This window comes from Schistocerca americana, chromosome 6 (assembly GCF_021461395.2).
Source record: "Schistocerca americana isolate TAMUIC-IGC-003095 chromosome 6, iqSchAmer2.1, whole genome shotgun sequence".
Lineage (NCBI taxonomy): Eukaryota > Metazoa > Arthropoda > Insecta > Orthoptera > Acrididae > Schistocerca > Schistocerca americana.
Genome location: NC_060124.1, coordinates 166721413 through 166744824, shown reverse-complemented (window position 1 = coordinate 166744824; position 23412 = coordinate 166721413). Strand labels below are relative to the sequence as shown.

Genomic DNA, 23412 nt, shown 5'->3' with positions numbered 1-23412 from the left:
CATGCATTTATATTCAGTATGCATTTCTCGCAGTGTTTTCATATTTTTGTTCAAGCCCTTTATATTCACCTCAACCTTTTTTCCGAGTGAATATTGTAAAGGGCACTGAATGCAACAGGAGTTTCGAGATGGATACCTCCCAGAAGATCATACCTGACAGAAACACACATAGCTGTATATTTTTAATGGGCCAAACAGTACAGAAACTTAAAATTAGCTGCCTGAACGCAGCGGTTTAACTACCACTCAGGTACGCTGTCGTACCTCGACTGAACCTGTTAAATTGCCCGATCGTAATCGTATGGAAAAAGTGAGATAGTATTTGGTACAACCTCGAAATCTGGTAGCTCTACGGAATCAAATCGCAGCTAGAGACGGTGTCACATTGATGAGCCAATACGTCATGGCCACTGCCAACCACGAAACTCAATGACGGCTGCTGGCGCTGCAGGCACGTGACATGGTAATCGAAGTATACAGTATAACGGAAGGAAAGATAAATAGACTCATTCTACGAGGTGCATTCAAGTTATAGGGACTCCGGTTCTTTTCCTCAGGACTGGAAACAAGCGTAAACCCGAGCTGTTCTAGGCGCTACAGTCTGAAACAGCGCGACTGCTACGGTCGCAGGTTCGAATCCTGCCTCGGACATGGATGTGTGTGATGTCCTTAGGTTAGTTAGGTTTAAGCAGTTCTAAGTTCTAGGGGACTGATGACCTCAGAAGTTAAGTCCCATAGTGCTCAGAGCCATTTGATCCATGCGTAAACCTGCGGTTTGTTTTGAAATACGCATGCGCTCGTTGTGAATGCATGACAGAGATGGCAGCACTACACGGCTTACAGGACTCTTGGTGTCAGCGGATAGCGTAAAATGAAGTGATCGTGTGGCATTGTTGGCCGGGAGGCCCCATTCGGGGGAGTTCGGCCGCCGTATTGTAAGTCCTTCTTAGTTGACGCCACTTCGGCGACTTGCGAGTCAATGATAATGAAAATGGTGATGAAGGACACACAACACCCAGTCCACAGCCGGGAATCGAACCCGGGCCCCCTGTGTGATAGGCGGTAGAGGATTGTTCTTGATACTTAAAATCGTTTCCATTACAAGAACAGCGCGTGATCATTCGTTTTCTCCACTTGTGTGGTGTGAGACCGACTGAAATTCTTGAGACAGCTGAGTCAGACATTTGGTGATGCTGTCATGTATGTGCCTGCCTGAAGTTATTTCGACTGTAACCGCATGCAGTGTGGCATAGTTGTGTTATTTGCGTATCAATAATGTTAATCTTTGCTGAAACGATTGCAGCCTTGGCCTTGTTTGTGCCTGTTATCTGCATGCACTGCCTCGAAAGGCCTGGAATTCTGCCACGTACTGTTTTATTAGATAAAATACACTGAAGAGCCAAAGAAATGGTACATCTTCCTAATATCGAGTAGGGCCCCCGCGAGCACGCAGAAGTGGCGCAACACCACGTGGCATGGACTCGACTAATGTCTGAAGTAGTGCTGGAGGGAATTGACACCATGAATGCTACGGGGCTGTCCATAAATCCGTAAGAGCACGAGGGGCTCGCGATCTCTTCTGAACAGCGCCTTGCAACGCATCCCAGATAAGCTCAAAATGTTCATGTTTGGGGAGTTTGGTAGCCAGCGTAAGTGTTTAAACTCAAAGGAGTGTTCCTGGAGCCACTCTGTAGCAACTCTGGACGTATGGGGTGTCGCATTGTCCTACTGGAATTGCTGAAGTCCGTCAGAATTCAAAATAGGCGTAATTAGATGCAGGTGATCATACACGATGCTTACATACGTGTCACCTGTCAGTCATATCAAGACGTGTCGGGGGCCCCATATCATTCCAACTGCATGCACCCCACACCATTACAGAGCCTCCACCAGCCACCAGCTGAAACAGTCCACTGCTGGTATGCAGGGTCCTAGGATTCATGAGGTTGTCTCCATACACGTGCACATCCATCTGCTCGACACAATTTGAAACGAGACTCGTCCGACCAAGCAAAGTGTTTCCAGTCATCAACAGTCCAATGTCGGTGTTGTCGAGCCCAGGCAAGGCGTAAAGCTTTGTGTCGTGCAGTCGTCAAGGGTACACGAATTCGGACGCTGACACTTGTTGATGGTCCAGCATTGAAATCGGCAGCAATTTGTGTAAGGGTTGCACGTCTGTCACGTTGAACGATTCTCTTCGGTCGTCGTTGGTTGCGTTCTTGCAGGTTCTTTTTCCGGACGCAGAGATGTCGCAGATTTGATGTTTTAGCAGATTACTGATACACTACTGCTACACCACGAAGATGACATGCTACAGACGCGAAATTTAACCGACAGGGAGAAGATGCCGTGATACGCAAATGATTAGCTTTTCAGAGCATTCACACAAGGTTGGCACCGGTGGCGTCACCTACAACGTGCTGACATGAGGAAAATTTCCAACCGATTTCTCATACACAAACAGCAGTTAACCGGCGTTGCCTGGTGAAACGTTGTTGTGATACCTCGTGTAAGGAGGAGAAATTCGTACCTTCACGTTTCCGACTTTGATAAAGGTCGGATTGTAGCCTATCGCGATTGCGGCTTATCGTATCGCGACATTGCTGCTCGCGTTGGTCGAGATTCAATGACTGTTAGCAGAATATGGAATTGGTGGGTTCAGGAGGGTAAACCGGAACGTCGTGCTAGATCCCAACGGCCTCGTATCACTAGCAGTCGAGATGATGGGCATCTTATCCGCATGGTTGTAACGGATCGTGCAGCCACGTCTCGATCCCTGTGTCAACAGATGGGGACGACAACCATCTGCACGAACAGTTCGACGATGTTTGCAGCAGCATGGACTATCAGCTCGGAGACTATGGATACGGTTACCCTTGACGCTGCATCACAGACAGGAGCGCCTGCGATGGTGTAGTCAACGACGAACCTGGGAGCATGAATGGCAAAACGTCATTTTTTTCGGCTGAATCCAGGTTCTGTTTACAGCATCATGAAGGTCGCATCCGTGTTTGGCGACATCGCGGTGAACACACATTGGAAGCGTGTATTCGTCATCGCCATACTGGCGTATCACCCGGCGTGATGGTATGGGGTGCCATTGGTTACACGTCTCGGTGACCTCTTGTTCGCATTGACAGCACATTGAACAGTGGACGTTACATTTCAGATGTGTTACGGCCCGTGGCTCTACCCTTCATTCGATCCCTGAGAAAACCTACATTTCAGCAGGATAATGCATTGCCGCATGTTGCTGGTCCTGTACGGGCCTTTCTGGATGCACAAAATGTTCGACTGCTGCCCTGGCCAGCACATTCTCCAGATCTCTCACCAGTTGAAAACGCCTGGTCAATGGTGGGCGAGCAACTGGCTCGTCGCAATACGCCAGTCACTACTCTTGATGAACTGTGGTATCGTGTTGAAGCTGCATGGGCAGCTGTACCCGTACACGCCATCCAAGTTCTGATTGACTCAATCCCTAGGCGCATCAAGGCCGTTATTACGGCCAGAGGTAGTTGTTCTGGGTACTGATTTCTCAGGATCTATGCACCGAAATTGCGTGAAAATGTAATCACATGTCAGTTCTAGTATGATATATTTGTCAATGAATACCTGTTTATCATCTGCATTTCTTCTTGGTGTAGCAATTTTAATGGCCAGTAGTGTATTTATGCTACATTCGTGAAAGGGTCGTAGGGGAAAATCCCCACTCCATCGCTACCTCGGAGATGCTGTGTCCCATCGCGCGTACGCCGACTATCACACCACGTTCAAACTCACTTAAATCCTGATAAGCTGCCATTCCAGCGGCAGTAACCGGTCTAACAACTGCGCCAGACACTTGTTGCCTTATAGAGGCGTTGTCGACCGCAGCGCTGTATTCTGTCTGTTTCCATATCTCTGTATTTGAATATGCATGCGTATCCCAGTTTCTTTGGCGCTTAAGCGTATATCCGCGCATACCTCGTTCACCTGTCTGCCAAGCTCTGCGTCCACCGCCGTGCACCCATACAGTTTACTTGCAATACTTTCACTATGGAAATTTAGTAAAAACAAATAACTTCGACTCGATCTACGTGTAATCGAGGTACATGCGTCCGTGCGCCCTTAGCAGGTCCTTGCAGACATTGTCAAGGTTAAGGTCTTCATTTCTTCGTGCACATAATTTGCTTAAAAGATTACAGAGTTCGAGTTTATATGTTGGTATGTAGAATCATTCTGCCTGTTTGTTCAGTCGTGGGGTAGCATGTAGTGTCGCCCAGTGGGTGCTTTAGTCTTGTTACCATTCTTAGCGCAATTTCAAAAATTCCTTTCTTTTCAAGTCGACTTAGGCGGAAGTTGTCTTCGATGTTATCGCAGTCTGTTTTGTTTCTTACATCGTAACTTTGTAATCCTCGTATAGTGACCCATGGTGTTTGTCTCTTGATGCAATTTCCGGTTTTGGGTGATGTGGTATCTCACCGTTTGAACATTTTTGTGAATTTTCAGTGTGAGCTTTTTGTGTGTTCATGTTGTTTTTAGAATCTATATGGCGTGTGGCCTCTTTTTATTGTTTGAAGTTTTCTGTTTGCATTTGTTTGTTGTACCTGAGTTGTCTTTTCATGCGTTTTGCCCTTGAGTTGTCTTTTCGTGCGTATTGTCACCGTAGCTAAAACGTACAGTTTGCATGTATGGTTTACATTTTGATGTGTCATATTCATATTTTTCTGATGTTGTTTTTCATTACACGGTGACCTATCCTCTGGCGAGGAAAGAATTAATTTACGTTTATGTTGTTCCGGTGTGTCCAGATGTACTGGTGTTGTGCCCTGTTCTGATTGGGCTTGACCGTGTCTCGCATGCCTATTGTCATGGTTATGTACTTCTGTTAAGTGTGTAGTGTGTTGTTCTTAAGGTCTTCTTTACTAAAGGCTTTCTCTTCCAGTTAATCTACTCTTTGGAGTGTTTCCCACTGAAAAAGTTCATGTTTGATGTGCCTCGCCACATTGCAATCCATGGCGCCGTAGAAACACGCATCGTCAATGTAATCTGTTAGGCTCAAATATTTTTCTTGCACAGTGTTGCAACTAAATGAGGGGATTCATGTTCGTTGGAAAGTCTGTGGTCAGTATCAGCTCAAGTTGTTGCCTCTAGGCTACTGCAAGTCACCACGCTCTTGTTTTTGTTGCTGGTGATTTGTGGTTGCTTCTGCAGGATGGGATCCTGGTGTTTATATCTGTGTTTTGTTGAGAGGACGTCTGTACATTGTTGATGTTTGTATTCATATCCCTACCTAGATGTCCAAAGAGTGTTGTCTCACTGCTATTGTTTTGGAGTGTGCTAGATGACATTGTTGGTAATATCATACTTCGTTTTTTCTATTTGTCTTTTGTAGAGTTCTTTGTAAGTATGGAATGGTAATCGCCCAATTTTGTTCCACATTCTTTTCCTGTTCTTGAGAGTACAGCCAACAGTTCTTTTTTCATGACATTCGAATATTTTATGACTAGGTTCCGCACATTTCCCCCAAATAGTTTCTTTGGCACATCTTATCGACGAATAGCCAAAATCCCAACAGTTGCACTTTTGCACTGACACATGGTCCCTAATGCTTAAAGATTCAAACTGTATACACTCCCTATCCCTCTGTAATAACAGTAATCTTAACCTTGGCGTCATCTCTAGAATATTATTTACCGTTCTTTTCCCTTTAGGACCTGTTTTGAATCGTATTTGGAATTCTTCTTGAAATTTCTCTCTGGTGATGTGGTCGCTGGGATTTATTTCAAACAGTCCTTCTAGAAACTCTTGATGTGTGAGTGTTGTTGGAAGGCCGTGTACCGCCAGTAGTGGTCTTAGTTTTCTGGGTTCTTCGCATCGAATGTCCTTTAAGTTTGATGTTTTTTCAACAATCTTCTTTTTGTCTCTTTGTGTCTCCGTTCCAAGCATTACTGTATTTGATCTATTCCTTATTGCTTTAACTTTTATTTTATCCGTTCAAGGGTTTATTGCTTTTGTTAGTGTTTCCGTCATGGTTTTAGTATCCTTCTTGTTCTCTGGTTTAAAAAAGAGGACTGTTCATTTCTTACTAATTGGATTTGTTCTTCGACCCTGTTTTTCGGCCTGGTGACAGGACGCTACTGCAGCGACTGCAGCGGAAGTTAGTGGTGTTAGCCTCGTTTTAGAGCGTAATGTTTGTTTTTCTTCCTTTATGGCTGCGATCTCCATTTCCAAACGTTGAATTCTGTGTATTGCGTCAGGGGTATATTCCGCCGCTAATTCCCTACGCAATCTTTCGTTTTCAGTTCTTAGTTCATCATTTTGTCCACGGAGTCTTATTTTGCCGAGTGTTAATGCCCAAATTTTGATCCTAACTGTTGAAGTAATTGTGGTGGACGCCCTTTCTGCTATAGTTCTTCTTGAAAATCCGCCAGAATTTGGTCTACACTTAATTCCATGTTTGTGCGCCTGGGTGTTACATCCGCTGATGAGTTTGTTCGTCTGGTCGCTCCTTGCTCACGTGTTGGCCAGTTGTCATTCCCGTTTCCTACCGATGTTACGGTTAAGTTCAATTTCGGCTCCTGGCCGCCTTCGGTGTTTGATGCAGCCAGCTTTGCCCACGATGTTTGCGCTAGTGTCCGCGTGTTTGCGCGAACTTGGAGCTTAAGCTAGTGGAGAGCCCAATATGAACAGAGGATGACAGACTAATGGCCGAAATACTAAATGTCTTTTTCCAAAGCTGTTTCACAGAGGAAGACTGCACTGTAGTTCCTTCTCTAGATTATCGCACAGATGACAAAATGGTAGATATCGAAATAGACGACAGAGGGATAGAGAAACAATTAAAATCGCTCAAAAGAGGAAAGGCTGCTGGACCTGATGGGATACCAGTTCGATTTTACACAGAGTACGCGAAGGAACTTGCCCCCCTTCTTGCAGCGGTGTACCGTAAGTCTCTAGAAGAGCGTACCGTTCCAAACGATTGGAAAAGGGCACAGGTCATCCCCGTTTTCAGTAAGGGACGTCGAACAGGTGTGCAGAACTATGGACCCATATCTCTAACGTCGATCAGTTGAAGAATTTTGGAACACGTATTATGTTCGAGTATAATGACTTTTCTGGAGACTAGAAATCTACTCTGTAGGAATCAGCATGGGTTTCGAAAAAGACGGCCGTGTGAAACCCAGCTCGCGCTATTCGTTCACGAGACTCAGAGGGCCATAGACACGCGATCCCAGGTAGATGCCGTGTTTCTTGAATTTCGCAAGGCGTTCGATACAGTTCCCCACAGTCGTTTAATGAACAAAGTAAGAGCATATGGACTATCAGGCCAATTGGGTGATTGGATTGAAGAGTTCCTAGATAACAGAACGCAGCATGTCATTCTCAATGAAGAGAAGTCTTCCGAAGTAAGAGCGATTTCAGGTGTGCCGCAGGGGAGTGTCGTAGGACCGTTGCTATTCACAATATACATAAATGACCTTGTGGATGACATCGGAAGTTCACTGAGGCTTTTTGCGGATGATGCTGTGGTATATCGAGAGGTTGTAACAATGGAAAATTGTACTGAAATGCAGGAGGATCTGCGGTGAATTGACCCATGGTGCAGGGAATGGCAATTGAATCTCAATGTAGACAAGTGTAATGTGCTGCGAATACATAGAAAGAAAGATCCTTTATCATTTAGCTACAATATAGCAGGTCAGCAACTGGAAGCAGTTAATTCCATAACTTATTTGGGAGTAGGCATTAGGAGTGATTTAAAAGTGGAATGTTCATATAAAGTTGATCGTCGGTAAAGCAGATGCCAGACTGAGATTTATTGGAAGAATCCTACGGAAATGCAATCCGAAAACAAAGGAAGTAGGTTACAGTACACTTGTTCGCCCACTGCTTGAATATTGCTCACCAGTGTGGGATCCGTACCAGAGATAGAAGAGATAGAGAAGATCCAATGGAGAGCAGCGCGCTTCGTTACAGGATCATTTAGTAATCGCGAAAGCGTTACGGAGTTGATAGATAAAACTCCAGTGGAAGACTCTGCAGGAGAGACGCTCACTAGCTCGGTATGGGCTTTTGTTGAAGTTTCGACAACATACCTTCACCGAAGAGTCAAGCAGTGTATTGCTCCCTCCTGCGTATATCTCGCGAAGAGACCATGAGGATAAAATCAAAGAGATTAGAGCCCACACAGAGGCATACCGACAATCCTTCTTTCTACGAACAATACGAGACTGGAATAGAAGGGAGAACCGATAGAGGTACTCAAAGTACCCTCCGCCACACACCGTCAGGTGGCTTGCGGAGAATGGATGTAGATGTAGATGCACGTGCTGTCAATTTTTCACAAAGTGAGGTAGAGGGAGCCCGCACCGGCTTGTACTTGGTAATCGACAGCCAGCTCTCCATATCTGGGTCTGATGTAAGTGAAAAACAGGTTTAAGTCGTAGTAAACACTGTTAACTCGGCCTTCGTGTTCAGGCAGTGTGCTAGTATGCCAGTGCCAAAGAAGTGCGAGGAAATAAGAGCCACGTGCCGATTGACAATACCTGCAGCCGGCTTTCCGTTGACGGCGCCCGCTGAGTCGGCCGCTGCTGTCTGCGACGCCTGACGCAACGAACAGCGGCGACTCGCGCAGTCAACCCGCCGCAAACCGCGCTGTCAGCACTGTCCGGGTCCGACGTCACCGCAGCCGCGCCGTCAGCAGAAGGCCGCCGGTAGAGGACAAAGGCCTCCCGCTCCGCCGACGGAACTTGCCACACAGCTCGCACGAATACATTCACAGTCGCAGAGAAACCTCTCACGGCAAAACTACGATCCCGAAGCAGTCTTTACTGTGTAACGTGACAGCTTACACGTTTAAGTATCCGCGCAGAAATCTGCACTGCACTCCAACCTCTACTTCCCACAACAAACGCGAAAATAAGCAGAGCGCTCGCTCAACACGTCCGCACGCCACACCCCTCTAACAGCAGTTTATCGTAGATCGTTGGATCAACAAATGGCACCTAGCTACTGGAAAAAAGCTCGGATCTTCCTCGTTTTCGCCGACCAGTGTGTCCGTGCGCCTCTAGGCGCTTCAGTCTGGAACCGCGTGACCGCTACGGTCGCAGGTTCGAATCCTGCCTCGGGTACGGATGTGTGTGATGCCCTTAGGTTAGTTAGGTTTAAGTAGTTCTAAGTTCTAGGGGACTGATGACCACAGATGTTAAGTCCCATAGTGCTCAGAACCATTTGAACCATTTTTTATCCTCGTTTTCAAAAAGGGCCGCAGCACAGATGAACACAATTATAGACCTATATCGTTGACATCAATCTGTAGTAGAACTATGCAACGTGTTTTATCCTCAAGAATTATGACGTTCTACATCTACATCTACATTTATACTCCGCAAGCCACCCAACGGTGTGTGGCGGAGGGCACTTTACGTGCCACTGTCATTACCTTTCTTTCCTGTTCCAGTTGCGTATGCTTCGCGGGAAGAACGACTGCCGGAAAGCCTCCGTGCGCGCTCCAATCTCTCTAATTTTACATTCGTGATCTCCTCGGGAGATATAAGTAGGAGGAAGCAATATATTCGATACTTCATCCAGAAACACACCCTCTCGAAACCTGGACAGCAAGCTACACCGCGATGCAGAGCGCCTCCCTTGCAGAGTCTGCCACTTGAGTTTGCTAAACATCTCCGTAACGCTATCACGCTTACCAAATAACCCTGTAACGAAACGCGCCTCTCTTCTTTGGATCTCCTCTATCTCCTCCGCCAACCCGATCTGGTACGGATCCCACACTGATAAGCAATACTCAAGTATAGGTCGAACGAGTGTTTTGTAAGCCACCTCCTTTGTTGATGGACTACATTTTCTAAGGACTCTCCCAATGAATCTCAACCTGGTACCCGCCTTACCAACAACTAATTTTATATGATCATTCCACTTCAAATCGTTCCGCACGCATACTCGCAGATATTTTACCGAAGTAACTGCTACCAGTGGTTGTTCCGCTATCATATAATCATACAATAAAGGATCCTTCTTTCTATGTATTCGCAATACATTACATTTGTCTATGTTAAGGGTCAGTTGCCACTCCCTGCACCAAGTGCCTATCCGCTGCAGATCTTCCTGCATTTCGCTGCAATTTTCTAATGCTGCAACTCCTCTGTATACTACAGCATCATTCGCGAAAAGCCGCATGGAACTTCCGACACTATCTACTAGGTCATTTATATATATTGTGAAAAGCAATGGTCCCATAACACTCCCCTGTGGCACGCCAGAGGTTACTTTAACGTCTGTAGACGTCTCTCCATTGATAACAACATGCTGTGTTCTGTTTGCTAAAAGCTCTTCAATCCAGCCACACAGCTGGTCTGATATTCCGTAGGCTCTTACTTTGTTTATCAGGCGACAGTGCGGAACTGTATCGAACGCCTTTCTGAAGTCAAGGAAAATAGCATCTACCTGGGAGCCTGTATCTAATATTTCCTGGGTCTCATGAACAAATAAAGCGAGTTGGGTCTTACACGATCGCTGTTTCCGGAATCCGTGTTGATTCCTACAGAGTAGATTCTGGGTTTCCAGAAACGACATGATACGCGAGCAAAAAACATGTTCTAAAATTCTACAAGAGATCGACGTCAGAGATATAGGTCTATAGTTTTGCGCATCTGCTCGACGACCCTTCTTGAAGACTGGGACTTGGAGAATGAAAATCTCCTCTATAAAAATCAGCATCGATTCCGCAAACAGAGATTTTGAGAAATTCACAAGGGGAGGCCACGACATTGGGGTCATGGATTTACTTAAAACTTTGTACACCTTTAGTAGGCCATTAAAACAACGTAATGCGCAAGCAGTAAGGTGCACTACTCTGGAAATTCCGAGAAAATCACCAGAGAAGTTTTACGCGTCTATTACGTAACTGATGTATCCGTGCGTAGGAACTGGAAGTTAGCGCTAATGGTGGCCAAGTGGAATGTGTCTGACAGAGCGGTAGCCCTTTTCATTGGTTCTCACATGACATTGTGGCGCCATAGTCCTACGTGCCTTACCAGCCTATTGCCGGAGGCCCTTACACCACAATCTCTCGCAGCACCTATCCAGCTTTCGGAAGTCCTGCCGCCCTTGCCGCGCGGGATAGCCGTGCGATCTAGGGCGTCTTGTCACGGTTCGTGCGGCTTCCACCGTCGGAGGTTCGAGTCCTCCCTCGGGCATGGGTGTGTGTGTTGTCCTTAGCGTAAGTTAGTTTAATTAAGATCAAGTAGTACGTAAGCCTAGGGACCGATGACCTCAGCAATTTGGTGACACAGTCCTTCCAATTTCCAATTTTTGCGCCGCCCTTCTTTTACTTCCGCCACTTTTTCCTTGAACTGAGCTACGTCCGTACTGTGATACTGCTGGCGCAGTTGACATCCACAAAGGCGCTCTATAGTTTCCTTCAGCAGCACAGGTCACCGAACGTGGTTGAGGGGAAGCTTCCCCACGTCGGCTGGCGTGCCGTTTGACGAACGGTGTGCGCTCCTTATTTTGACACTGACGTCCAGTCTACTTGGTACCTTACTGTCAAGGGGAGCAAGTATGCCGGTCACGCGTACACAGGATTCACCTCGCAGACACGCCGTTGTGCGTCGACTGTGACGTCATGGACACAGACGAGCACCACTTGGTGTGCAGTTCGGCGATAGGTGTCTGGTTCTTGGTGCGACAGATGATGTCCCTAACACCCGTACGACCCCTCATCAGATACCTACTCAACTGCTCCTCTTTCCGGACGATGGATACTTCCCGCAAGCAAAGACGAGCTCTGTGAGGTGGATTTAAGGGCACCACTTGTTTACTGATGGCGAGAAAAGTATCCTTGAATTTTGCCAGTTCCTTAATGAACGCCACTGTGCAGTTATTCGCAGTCCTAAATACAGACAATTTTTCTCCAATTTCCTCTGCAGTTTTTTCCTTAACCCACCCCTTAGCTGGGGTGTTTCTGTCATGAAGAGCTGATCCTCGCTTCTTCCACATTTAGAACCGATATATTCACTGGTAATCAGAATGTTCTTATTAGTCTGACTTCTTCCTGCCCCTCCTCCTCGCGTGACGCTGGTTTCCTGATATTCTCGGTGGTATTAATCACAAAAATAAATAAAAATACAAAAGATCGAAAAGAAAAATAAATAAACGATGTTCATTGTATCTCTACTCCACGTTCCCTACGCTTTCCTTTGTTCCAGAGGGTGGGAACGGGACGTGGTGCCAGACCTCGGGTTGCGCGCGACCCCTGCCCAATTTGCCCCCACACCTCCAACTGTCGCAATTGATCGTCGGCCTCTCCCAGAAGAGAGCGGGGGGCTTCGGCCCACCCTTGCTCCCGGGCATGGGCGCCCCTGTAATACGGTTTATAGTAAGAGAAATAGGATGTAACTAGGAACTTCATTCATGACAGTCTATTTGTTTACATGTACGGCGCGGAAGAAAATTAGATGTACGAGGGTCATTCAGTAGTTAAGGAGACAAATTGGACTGGGGCAAAAACTGTTAGTAGGACAAATTTGGTACTTTTATGGCTTTAAGTTGGAATCACTGGGATGAGCCCTGATCAGCTGATGTACCAACATTGTTTTCTTTATAATCCCAAAAATACATTTCAAGATGGCGATTCCGCTTTAAACGTCCACATTAATTGAACAACGTTCTGTTATTCGTTTTTTACTTGCTGAAGGCGAGAAACCAGTGAATATATACTGTAGAATGTCTAAAGTTTATTGTGCAGGTTGTATGAGTCGTGCAAATTTTTACAAGTGGGTAGAGCAGTTCAAAAATGGTCGCGACTCAGTGACTGACGATCACCGTTCTGGCCGACGAGTTGCAGTTTCAACTCCCTCACTTGAAAGGAAATGATAGTTGATAAGGTTCAAGTTACTATTGGTGCAGTTCATAACATTACCTGTAACAGGATGAAGTACCGCAAAACATGTGCAAGATAGGTCCCAAAGGAGTTGACGCGGCTACACAAGGAAACAAGGTTGAGAGTAGGCACAGAGCTAAAGGAACGTTATGAAAGAGAAGGTAAGCATTTCCTCAACAAAATTTTAACTTGTGATGAAACTTGGGTTCATTATGATGAGCCAGAATAAAAAAGACAAAGCATGGAGTGGAAGCACACCAACTCACCTGTCAAGGAAAAATTCAAAACCCAAGCATCAGCAGGAAAAGTCATCTTGACGGTGTTTTCGGATGCTGAAGGTCCAGTTTTTTGTGATTATCTCGAAGAGCAGCGTACAATGAACAGCAAATACTACTCGGATTTGCTTTTAAACAAGGTGAAGCCAGCCATGAGAGAGAGACGTCGTGGATCTTAAAAGAGAGGTGTGATTCTCCAGCAAGACAACTCACGTCCTCATATTGCTCAACTAACCCGTGAAACGATCGCCAAAATGGGCTGGGAAGTACTGCCTCATCCCCCTTACAGTCCTGATTTAGCACCTAGTGATTTCCATTTGTTTGGTGCACTGAAGGAGGCATTTCGTGGGAAGAGGTTCTAGGACAACGAGGACGTGGAAAAGTTTGTGGGAAATTGGTACAAACAACAAAATAAAGAGTTTTTTGCAACCGGAATGAAAAAGCTTGTAGCCCGTTGGAACAAGTGCATAAATTTTCAGGGGGATTATGTTGAAAAATAGAAAAAAAGTTTTGTTTTGTAAAAATAAACGCTTTTTTTCTCCAGACCAATTTGTCTCTTTAATTATTGAATGACCCTCGTAACTACGCTTGCAAACGATTCTTGTATTGAATTTATACTTTATAATGTAGCAAATGTTGGTGTGCATTGAACTTACCGTCGTCTATTACAGAAGAGGAAATCCAAAGGTGACAAATAGTTGCTGAACACAGAACTAGATCTGAAGACGAGTCCCTCAAATGGCATCGTAAACATTTTTACAATTACTCATTTGTTCGCTGGTATCTCAAGCCTACAAGTTTAGAAATATAAAAATGGTATTCACACGCATGAGAGAAACTATTGCAATGTATTAATACCGATATAATAGACTGTTCGTTGTTGTTGTTGTGGTCTTCAGTCCTGAGACTGGCTTGATGCAGCTCTCCATGGTAATCTATCCTGTGCAAGCTCCTTCATCTCCCAGTACCTACTGCAACCTACATCCTTCTGAATCTGCTTAGTGTATTCATTTCTTGGTCTCCCTCTACGATTTTTACCCTCCACACTGCCCTCCAATGCAAAATTTGTGATCCCTTGATGCCTCAGGACATGTCCTACCACCCGATCCCTTCTTCTAGTCAAGTTGTGCCACAAACTTCTCTTCTCCCCAATCCTATTCAATACCTCCTCATTAGTTACGTGATCTACCCACCTAATCTTCAACAGTCTTCTGTAGCACCACATTTCAAAAGCTTCTATTCTCTTCCTGTCCAAACTATTTATTGTCCATGTTTCACTTCCATACATGGCAACACTCCATACAAATACTTTCAGAAACTACTTCCTGACACTTAAATCAATACTCGATGTTAACAAATTTCTCTTCTTCAGAAACGCTTTTCTTGCCATTGCCAGTCTACATTTTATGTCCTCTCTACTTCGACCATCATCAGTTATTTTGCTCCCCAAATAGCGAAAATCTTTTACTACTTAAAGTGTCTCATTTCCTAATCTAATTCCCTCAGCCTCACCCGACTTAATTCGACTACATTCCATTATCCTCGTTTTGCTTTTGTTGATGTTCATCTTATATCCTCCTTTCAAGACATTGTCCATTCCGTTCAACTGCTCTTCCAAGTCCTTTGCTGTCTCTGACAGAATTACAGTGTCATCGGCGAACCTCAAAGTTTTTATTTCTTCTCCCTGGATTTTAATACCTACTCCAAATTTTTCTTTTGTTTCCTTTACTGCTTGCTCAATATACAGATTGAATAACATCGGGGAGAGGCTACAACCCTGTCTCACTCCCCTCCCAACCACTGCTTCCCTTTCATGCCCCTCGACTCTTATCTCTTATAACTACTATCTGGTTTCAGTACAAATTGTAAATAGCCTTTCGCTCCCTGTATTTTACCCCTGCCACCTTTAGAATTTGAAAGAGAGTATTCCAGTCAACATTGTCAAAAGATTTTTCTAAGTCTACAAATGGTAGAAACGTAGGTTTGCCTTTCCTTAATCTTTCTTGTAAGATAAGTCGTAAGGTCAGTATTGGCTCACGTGTACCAACATTCCTACGGAATCCAAACTGATCTCCCCGAGGTCGGCTTCTACCAGTTTTTCCATTCGTCTGTAAATAATTCGCGTTAGTATTTTGCGGCTGTGATTTATTAAACTGATAATTCGGTAATTTACACATCTGTCAACATCTGCTTTCTTTGGGATTGGAATTATTATATACTTCTTGAAGTCTGAGGGAATTTCGCCTGTCTCGTACATCTTGCTCACCAGATGGTAGACTTTTGTCAGGACTGGCTCTCCCAAGGCCGTCAGTAGTTCTAATGGAATGTTGTCTACTCCGGGGGCCTTGTTTCGACTCAGGTCTTTCAGTGCTCTGTCAAACTCTTCACGCAGTATCGTATCTCCCATTTCATCTACATCTACATCCTCTTCCATTTCCATAATATTGTCCTTTGTATAGACCCTCTATATACTCCTTCCACCTTTCTTCTTTCCCCTCTTTGCTTAGAACTGGGTTTCCATCTGAGCTCTTGATATTCATACAAGTGGTTCTCTTTTCTCCAAAGGTCTCTTTAGTTTTCCTGTAGGCTGTATCTATCTTACCCCTAGTGAGATAAGCCTCTACATCCTTACATTTGTCCTCTAGCCATGCCTGCTTAGCCACTTTGCACTTCCTGTCGATCTCATTTTTGAGATGTTTGTATTCCTTTTTGCCTGCTTCATTTACTGCATTTTTATATTTTCTCCTTTCATCAATTAAGTTCAATATATCTTCTGTTACCCAAGGAGTTCTACTAGCCCTCGTCTTTTTACCTACTTGATCCTCTGCTGCCTTCACTACTTCATCCCTCAGAGCTACCCACTCTTCTTCTACTGTATTTCTTTCCCCCATTCCTGTCAATTGTTCCCTTACGCTCTCCTTGAAACTCTGTACAACCTCTGGTTCTTTCAGTTTATCCAGGTCCCATCTCCTTAAATTCCCACCTTTTTGCAGTTTCTTCAGTTTTAATCTACAGATCATAACCAATAGATTGTGGCCAGAGTCCACATCTGCCCCTGGAAATGTCCTACAATTTAAAACCTGGTTCCTAAATCTCTGTCTTACCATTACATAATCTATCTGATACCTTTTAGTATCTCCAGGATTGTTCCATGTATACAACCTTCAAAAAATGGTTCAAATGGCTCTGAGCACTATGGGACTTAACATCCGTGGTCATCAGTCCCCTAGAACTTAGAACTACTTAAACCTAACTAACCTAAGGACATCACAAACATCCATGCCCGCGGCAGGATTCGAACCTGCGACCGTAGCAGTCGCGCGGTTCCGGACTGAGCGCCTAGAACCGCTAGACCACCGCGGCCGGCATACAACCTTCTTTTATGAGTCTTGAACCAAGTGTGAGCTATGATTAAGTTATGCTCTGTGCAAAATTCTACCACGCGGTTTTCTCTTTCATTTCTCAGCCCCAATCCATATTCACCTACTATGTTTCCTTCTCTCCCTTTTCCTACTGTCGAATTCCAGTCACCCATGACTATGAAATTTTCGTCACCCTTCACAACCTGAATAATTTCTTTTATCTCATCATACATTTCTTCAATTTCTTCGTCATCTGCAGAGCTAATTGGCATATAACTTGTACTACTGTAGTAGGTGTAGGCTTCGTGTCTATCTTGGCCACTATAGTACGTACACTATGCTGTTTGTAGTAGCTAACCCGCACTCCAATTTTTTCTTCATTATTAAACCTACTCCTGCATTACCCCTATTTGATTTCGTATTTATAACCCTGTATTCACCTGACCAGAAGTGTTGTTCCTCCTGCCACCGAACTTCACTAATTCCCACTATGTCTAACTTTAACCTGTCCATTTCCCTTTTTAAATTTTCTAACCTACCTGCCCGATTAAGGGATCTGACATTCCACGCTCCGATCCGTAGAATGCCAGTTTTCTTTCTCCTGATAACGACGTGATCCTGAGTAGTCCCCGCCCGGAGATCCGAATGGGGGACTATTTTATCTCTGTTCGTACTAAGGAAATAATGGTATCTATATTTATCATTGCCATTTAAAGGGTTAACATGATTTCTCTAAATGACTTAATAATGATAAATTTTTTGGAAATTAGTGGAAAGTTCTACGAGACCAAACTGCTGAGGTCATCGGTCCCTAGGCTTACACACTACTTAATCTAACTTTAACTTACGATGAGGACGATACACACACCCGTGCCCAAGGTAGGACTCGAAGCTCCGGCGGGGGGAGCCGCGCGAGCCGTATCAAGGCGCCTAAGACCGCACGGCTATCCCGCACGGCCATAATGATACTATTATTGTATACAATAAGTATTAAGCTTGATGAAAGTGCGGAGGAGATAAATTTAGCATTTCTCAATAAAAAAAGCGCGTAACGGAAATTAGTTGTGGGTTGGTACTTCGACAATAAATTTCCCTCCTGTGACACGTCAAGTCCACCGATGGGTTGACAAAGATCGTAAATGTTTGGTGTTGTAGGTTTCTGCTCTGATGTAATAGCTGTAAAAATAAAAAGAAGGTTGGAGTTTTGAAAATTAGGTCATTATAAAAGTAGCACTATCGTAGCAGGGGAACGAATAAGGCTGTGGTCTCTGCTTCCGGTAAGATGCAGATCACAACAGAGACTGCTTAATCCCTGCTAGACTGCTCCAAATAACGGCGTCGTCGACCTACAGAGCACTGAAAGACCGTTATCAGAGCAGTCGGTCGAAGAAAGTGCTTGTCACTCCAACGACCGTCACACAGTGAGCGTGGGCAACGGTTCGAGCATGACAGGGAAGGAATTCTGCCACATCTTTGTCAGAGGAACCGCACCAACATTCACTTCAAGCGATTTTCTAAGTCATGGAAAACCGAAATTGGGTGACATCTCGAATGTTAGTCCATTGTCTTAAGCAGTGCGTCTTTTTGATAGAAATATTCTCGACTGATGGTTAAGTAGTCTAACTTATCAATGACGTATCAAAGATTCTGTTCAAAACATATTGTGCATTATGTTCTATTATTCTGAGAGAAAAATTACTAAGTGCCAAGCTTCACAACGACCCTCACAGCCCTATGAACGAACACTGAAACTGTACCATCAGATGATGAGTCGCTAGGCGACTTGAAACCGGTAACGGGAAAATAAAAATTCTACCATCACAAGAGGCGACTGGTTGCAGTCATTACTGAAAACCTTGAATCCTAAGAAAATGATAGTCGGGAAATGACAGAGGTCGCTTATAAAATTCTTGTTAGAAGTTCTCCTGAGTGGTGTTCATCGGTCTCGGATTCTTACGAAGTGGAAATAACGGAAGATATAGAGAAGATTAAAAGAAGAGACGAAAGATTCGTCACCGTTTCGTTTAGTCAGCGTGACCGAGATACTCAACAGGCTGCAGTGAGTATGTCCCAGGGGGGCCTCACAACAAAATTTGGGAAGCTCATCTTCCAAAACGACACAAAAACATGTCGCTTCCTTCAACATACATCTTGTGCAAATCCGACTCTTACTTTCACTATCAGATTAAATGTACCCGGACAGCCATTAATGGACCCTAACATAGGGTATGTCCATCCCTGGTCTTTACGACGGCTTGAAATATGCTGGAAGCAGCTTCAATGAGATGCGTGAAAGTATGTGGAGTGCCGAAACCAGAGAAGGTTGTGCTGTGTTGCACAATGGGGTCTGAAGCGAAGTCGACTTTCTAACTCATCCAAGACGTGTTCCATTGGGTTCACATTGGGACTCTGGGTAGGCCAGCCTGTTTCAGGAATGTTACTGCTAACAACCCATTCCTTCATTGATGCTGCTACATGACAGAGTGCATTTTCATGCTGATACAATCAATCGCCGTCTTCGAAGTGTTCCCCTACCGTACGCAGTACACTATGCTCAAAAATGTGTTTATGCACGTTTGTATTTAGCATTTTCTTAACCGCAGTAGAGAATACGAGGACCATAGGCTAAAGACAAAACACACTCCCCTATCGTAACATTACCCACCCTCTGTACTTATCTGTTGGCACTACCAGTGATGGCAGGTATCGTTGTCCAGGCGTTCGCCACGCTCAGAGCCTACCACCAGACTGACGCCGGGTATAACGTGATTTTTGTCTCCACATTATTCGTTTCCAGTCATTAGTTGACCAGTAGCGCCGATGTTTACACCTTCTTAAGCGCCACCTAACGTTCATTAGAGAAATGTGTGGCTTACGAGGAGTTGCTCAACCACTGTATCCCATTATTTTCAACTCCCTGCGCACAGTCATTGTGCTGGCTGTACTACTGGTAACACTGGATCAAACAAATTATTTCTTCAGCTGATTTCATGCGATTTCTTACAGCCACCCTCCGCAACCGTCGACACTCCTTGTGGATCAGTACATGTGGTCTGCCTGGCGCTGGTTTAGTTGTGGCTTTCCCTTCGATTTTCCACCTCAGCATGACATCACTAACAGTCGACATGGACAGCTTCAAAATGGCTGAAAGACACCTTACGGATTTGTTACTCAGGTGTCATCCAGTGCGTAGCCCACGTTCGAAATCAGTCAGTCTTTCTGACCGACCCATTATGCTTGTTTTCTACTGACAACACAGTGCTCTCTTATATACTGGCGGGTCAGCCTCTCGTGACGTCTAGTAGCCAGTTCCGTATTACATAGGGGTGTTCAGTTACTTTTGATCAGGCGGTGTACATTTCTTGGCGCTATTTATTGGGGCTTGCGAACTACACGAATGAAATGTGTAAGTAAAATACGTAGGTAAATTTCCCCCCATACTGGCCAGTTTCACGCTTTTTTTCTCCAGACGCAATAATTCTAATTCCGAAGATAGCTGGTGCTGACAGGTGGGACTTTTAATGGTTCAAATGGCTCTCAGCACTATGGGACTTAACATCTGTGGTCATCAGTCCCCTAGAACTTAGAACTACTTAAACCTAACTGACCTAAGGACATCACACACATCCATGCCCGAGGCAGGCTTCGAACCTGCGACCGTAGCGGTCGCGCGGTTCCAGACTGAAGTGCCTAAAACCGCTCGGCCACTTTGGCCGGCTGACTTTTAATCGAACTGACAGTTTCATAACTCATGGTGCAAAAATGTTGACACGAATTACTTACAGAAGCATGGAAAAGCTAATAAAAACCGTCCTTGGAGAAGACCGGTTTGTGTTCCGGAGAAATGTGGGGACACGGGACGCAGTAGTGAGTCAACGACATAGTCGACAGAATTTGTAGATTTAGTGAAAGGTTGCGACAGTGTTGATTGGAATACATTCTTAGAAATTATGAAGTTAGCAGGAATGAAATACAGGGAGCGAAAGGTTATTTAAAATTTCACAGAAACAAAACTGCAGTTTTCAGATAGAAAGGCATTTATTTATTCATTTCACGTGTACAAGACCTGAAATTATTACACTATTGGTAGAGCGTTAATGACGACACACAGATATCAATTGCAGACAAGTAACCAGTTGTAGAGGCAATTCAGTACAGTACAAATAGAAAGTAATAACAATAAAAATAACGGGATTAGTATGTACGGCAAGAACTGATGAAACAAACAGCAAGATAATTGTCTTATATTCTGTCGAGAGTTTTGAGCGCTATTTTGTTAGCTGCAGCAAGATCACAGGTAAAACATACCCAGCACGTTCCCGCAGACTAGAAGATGTGTTGGTCGTGTAGGTTACCATCATAATCACTGCTGAAGCCCCATTTCCTTAGGCTGACGTTGCATTGTGACAGTACTGAGTCCCTTACGTCCTTCCATGCCACATAAGACAGGTGTGAGCCCGCGGCTGGTTTCTCTTTGACATCAGTTCTCTGTCACTCAGCCAAAGAATCTATTCAGAACGAAAGGAGTCAATCCGAAGCAGTGATTGAGAAGTCAATAGCGCATCTCCGATATTTTTCAACCTGTACATGGAGCAGGCAGGATAGGAAACAAGGAGAAATCTGGAAAGAGAATTAAAGTACGTCATTCTGTCACAGACAGCAAAGCATTTGGAAGAGCAGTTGAATGGAAAGAGTATAAGATGAACAACAACAAAAGTAAAACAGTGGTAATGGAATGTAGTCGAACAAAATGGCAGGATAGGAAACAAGGAGAAATCTGGAAAGGGAGTTAAAGTACGTCATTCTGTCACAGACAGCAAAGAATTTGGAAGAGCGGTTGAACGGAAAGAGTATAAGATGAACAACAACAAAAGTAAAACAAAGGTAATGGAATGTAGTTGAACAAAATGAGATGATTGTGAGGGCATTAAATTAGGAAGTAATATATTAAAACTAGGAAAAACACTGATGGTGGTAGAATTAGTGAAGATATAAATTCAGAGTGGCTACAGTAAGAAAAGCACTTCTGAAGAAGAGGGATACGTTGATATCGAATACAAATTTAGATGATAGGAAGAACTTCCTGATGGTGTTTGCCTGGAGTATAGCCTTTCACGAAAGTGAAAACTGGAATATAATCAGTTCGGGAAGACTATGCAAGCTTTTGAAAAGTGCAGCTACAGAAAAACACTGAAGAGTTGATGGGTTCGATCGAGTAACTGATGAGGAGGTACTGACTGGAATTGGGGAGACAAGAAATTCATGTCACAACTTGACTAAAATTAAAGATCCGTTGACCGGCCAAATCCTGAGTCAGTTTGGAAATGGAGAGAAGTCTGAGGGATAAAAGTTGTAGAGGAAGACAAAGGAATGAATACAATAGCTGGTTCCAGTAGTTACATAAAGAAGAAGGGACTTGCACAGAGGAAAACTAGCGAGCCGCGCGGGATTAGCCGAGCGGTCTAGGGCGCTGCAGTGATGGACTGTGCGGCTGGACCCGGCGGAGGTTCGAGTCCTCCCTCGGGCATGGGTGTGTGTGTTTGTCCTTAGGATAATTTAGGTTAAGTAGTGTGTAAGCTTAGGGACTGATGACCTTAGCAGTTAGGTCCCATAAGATTTCACACGCATTTGAACGTTTGAAAACTAGCGAGGAGAGCTGTATGAAACCATTTGAGTAAAGACTTAGTAATGCAGAACAAGCTGTTGTTGTTGTTGTTGCTGCTGCTGCTATTTTCTTTAGTCCAAAGACTGGTTTGGTGCAGCTGTCCTGCTACTCCATGGTGTGCAAAGCTCTTCATCTCTGAATAACTGCTGCAACTTCCTTCCTTCTGAATCTGCCTACTCTGTTTATTTCTTTGTCTTCCTCTACCAGTTTTAACCCCACACCTCAATCTAATACTAAATTGGTGATCCTTCTTTTAGTCAAGTTGTGCCACAAATTTCGTGTCTCCCCAATTCTGTTCAGTACCTCCTCATTAGTTACGTGATCTATCCACTTAATCTTCAGCGTTCTTCTGTATACTCCTCCCGAACAGTCCATAATGGCCCAAAGGTGTCGACCGGCCGCCATGTCATCCTCAGACATAGGCGTCACTGAATGCGGATATGGATGGGCATGTGGTTAGCACAACGCCCTCCCGGCCGTATGTCAGTTTCCGAGGCCGGAGCCGCTACTTCACAATCACTTAGCTCCTCAGTTTGCCTCACAATTGCGGAGTGCACCCCGCTTGCCAACAGCGCTCAGCAGATCGAACGGTCAGTCACCCGTCCAAGTGCTAGCCCAGCCCGACAGCGCTTAACTTCGGTGATCTAACGGGAACCGGTGTTACCACTGCGGCAAGGCCGTTGGCATTCTTCTATATGCCACATTTCAAGAGCATCTATTTTCTTCTTGTCTGAACTGTTTATCCTCAATATTTAACTTCCATAACACGCCATAAAACTACTTCCAGAAAAGTTAAGTCTCTGTTCTGTGTCAACAAATTTCTCTTCTTCAGAAACGCTTTTCGTGCCATTGCCAGTCTACATTTTATATCCTCCCTGCTTTGACCATCATCAGTTATTTTACTTCCGAAACAACCATCCTATCTACTACTTTAAGTGTCTCGTTTATTAATCTAATTCCCTCATCAACAACTGATTTAATTTTACTACGTTCTATTATCCTTGTCTTGCCTCTGTTGATGTACATCTTATATCCTCCTTTCAAGGTGGTGTCCATTCCGTTCAGTTGCTCTTCCAAGTACTTTGCTATCACTGACAGAATTATAATGCCATTGGCAAATCCCGAAGATTAATTTCTTCGCTCTGTACTTTAATTCCTTCTCCGAATTTTTCTTTGGTTTCCTCTACTGCTTGCTCAGTATACAGATTAAATAACACCAGGGATAGGCTA

At 44.5% G+C, this 23412-nt stretch overlaps 1 protein-coding gene across 1 annotated transcript in view; it reads left to right on the top strand.

Moving 5' to 3' along the window:
* Positions 1–23412, top strand: part of LOC124619668 (putative inorganic phosphate cotransporter) — a 258904-nt gene that overhangs the window by 98595 nt on the left and 136897 nt on the right. The gene's annotated exons all lie outside the window — the stretch shown is intronic.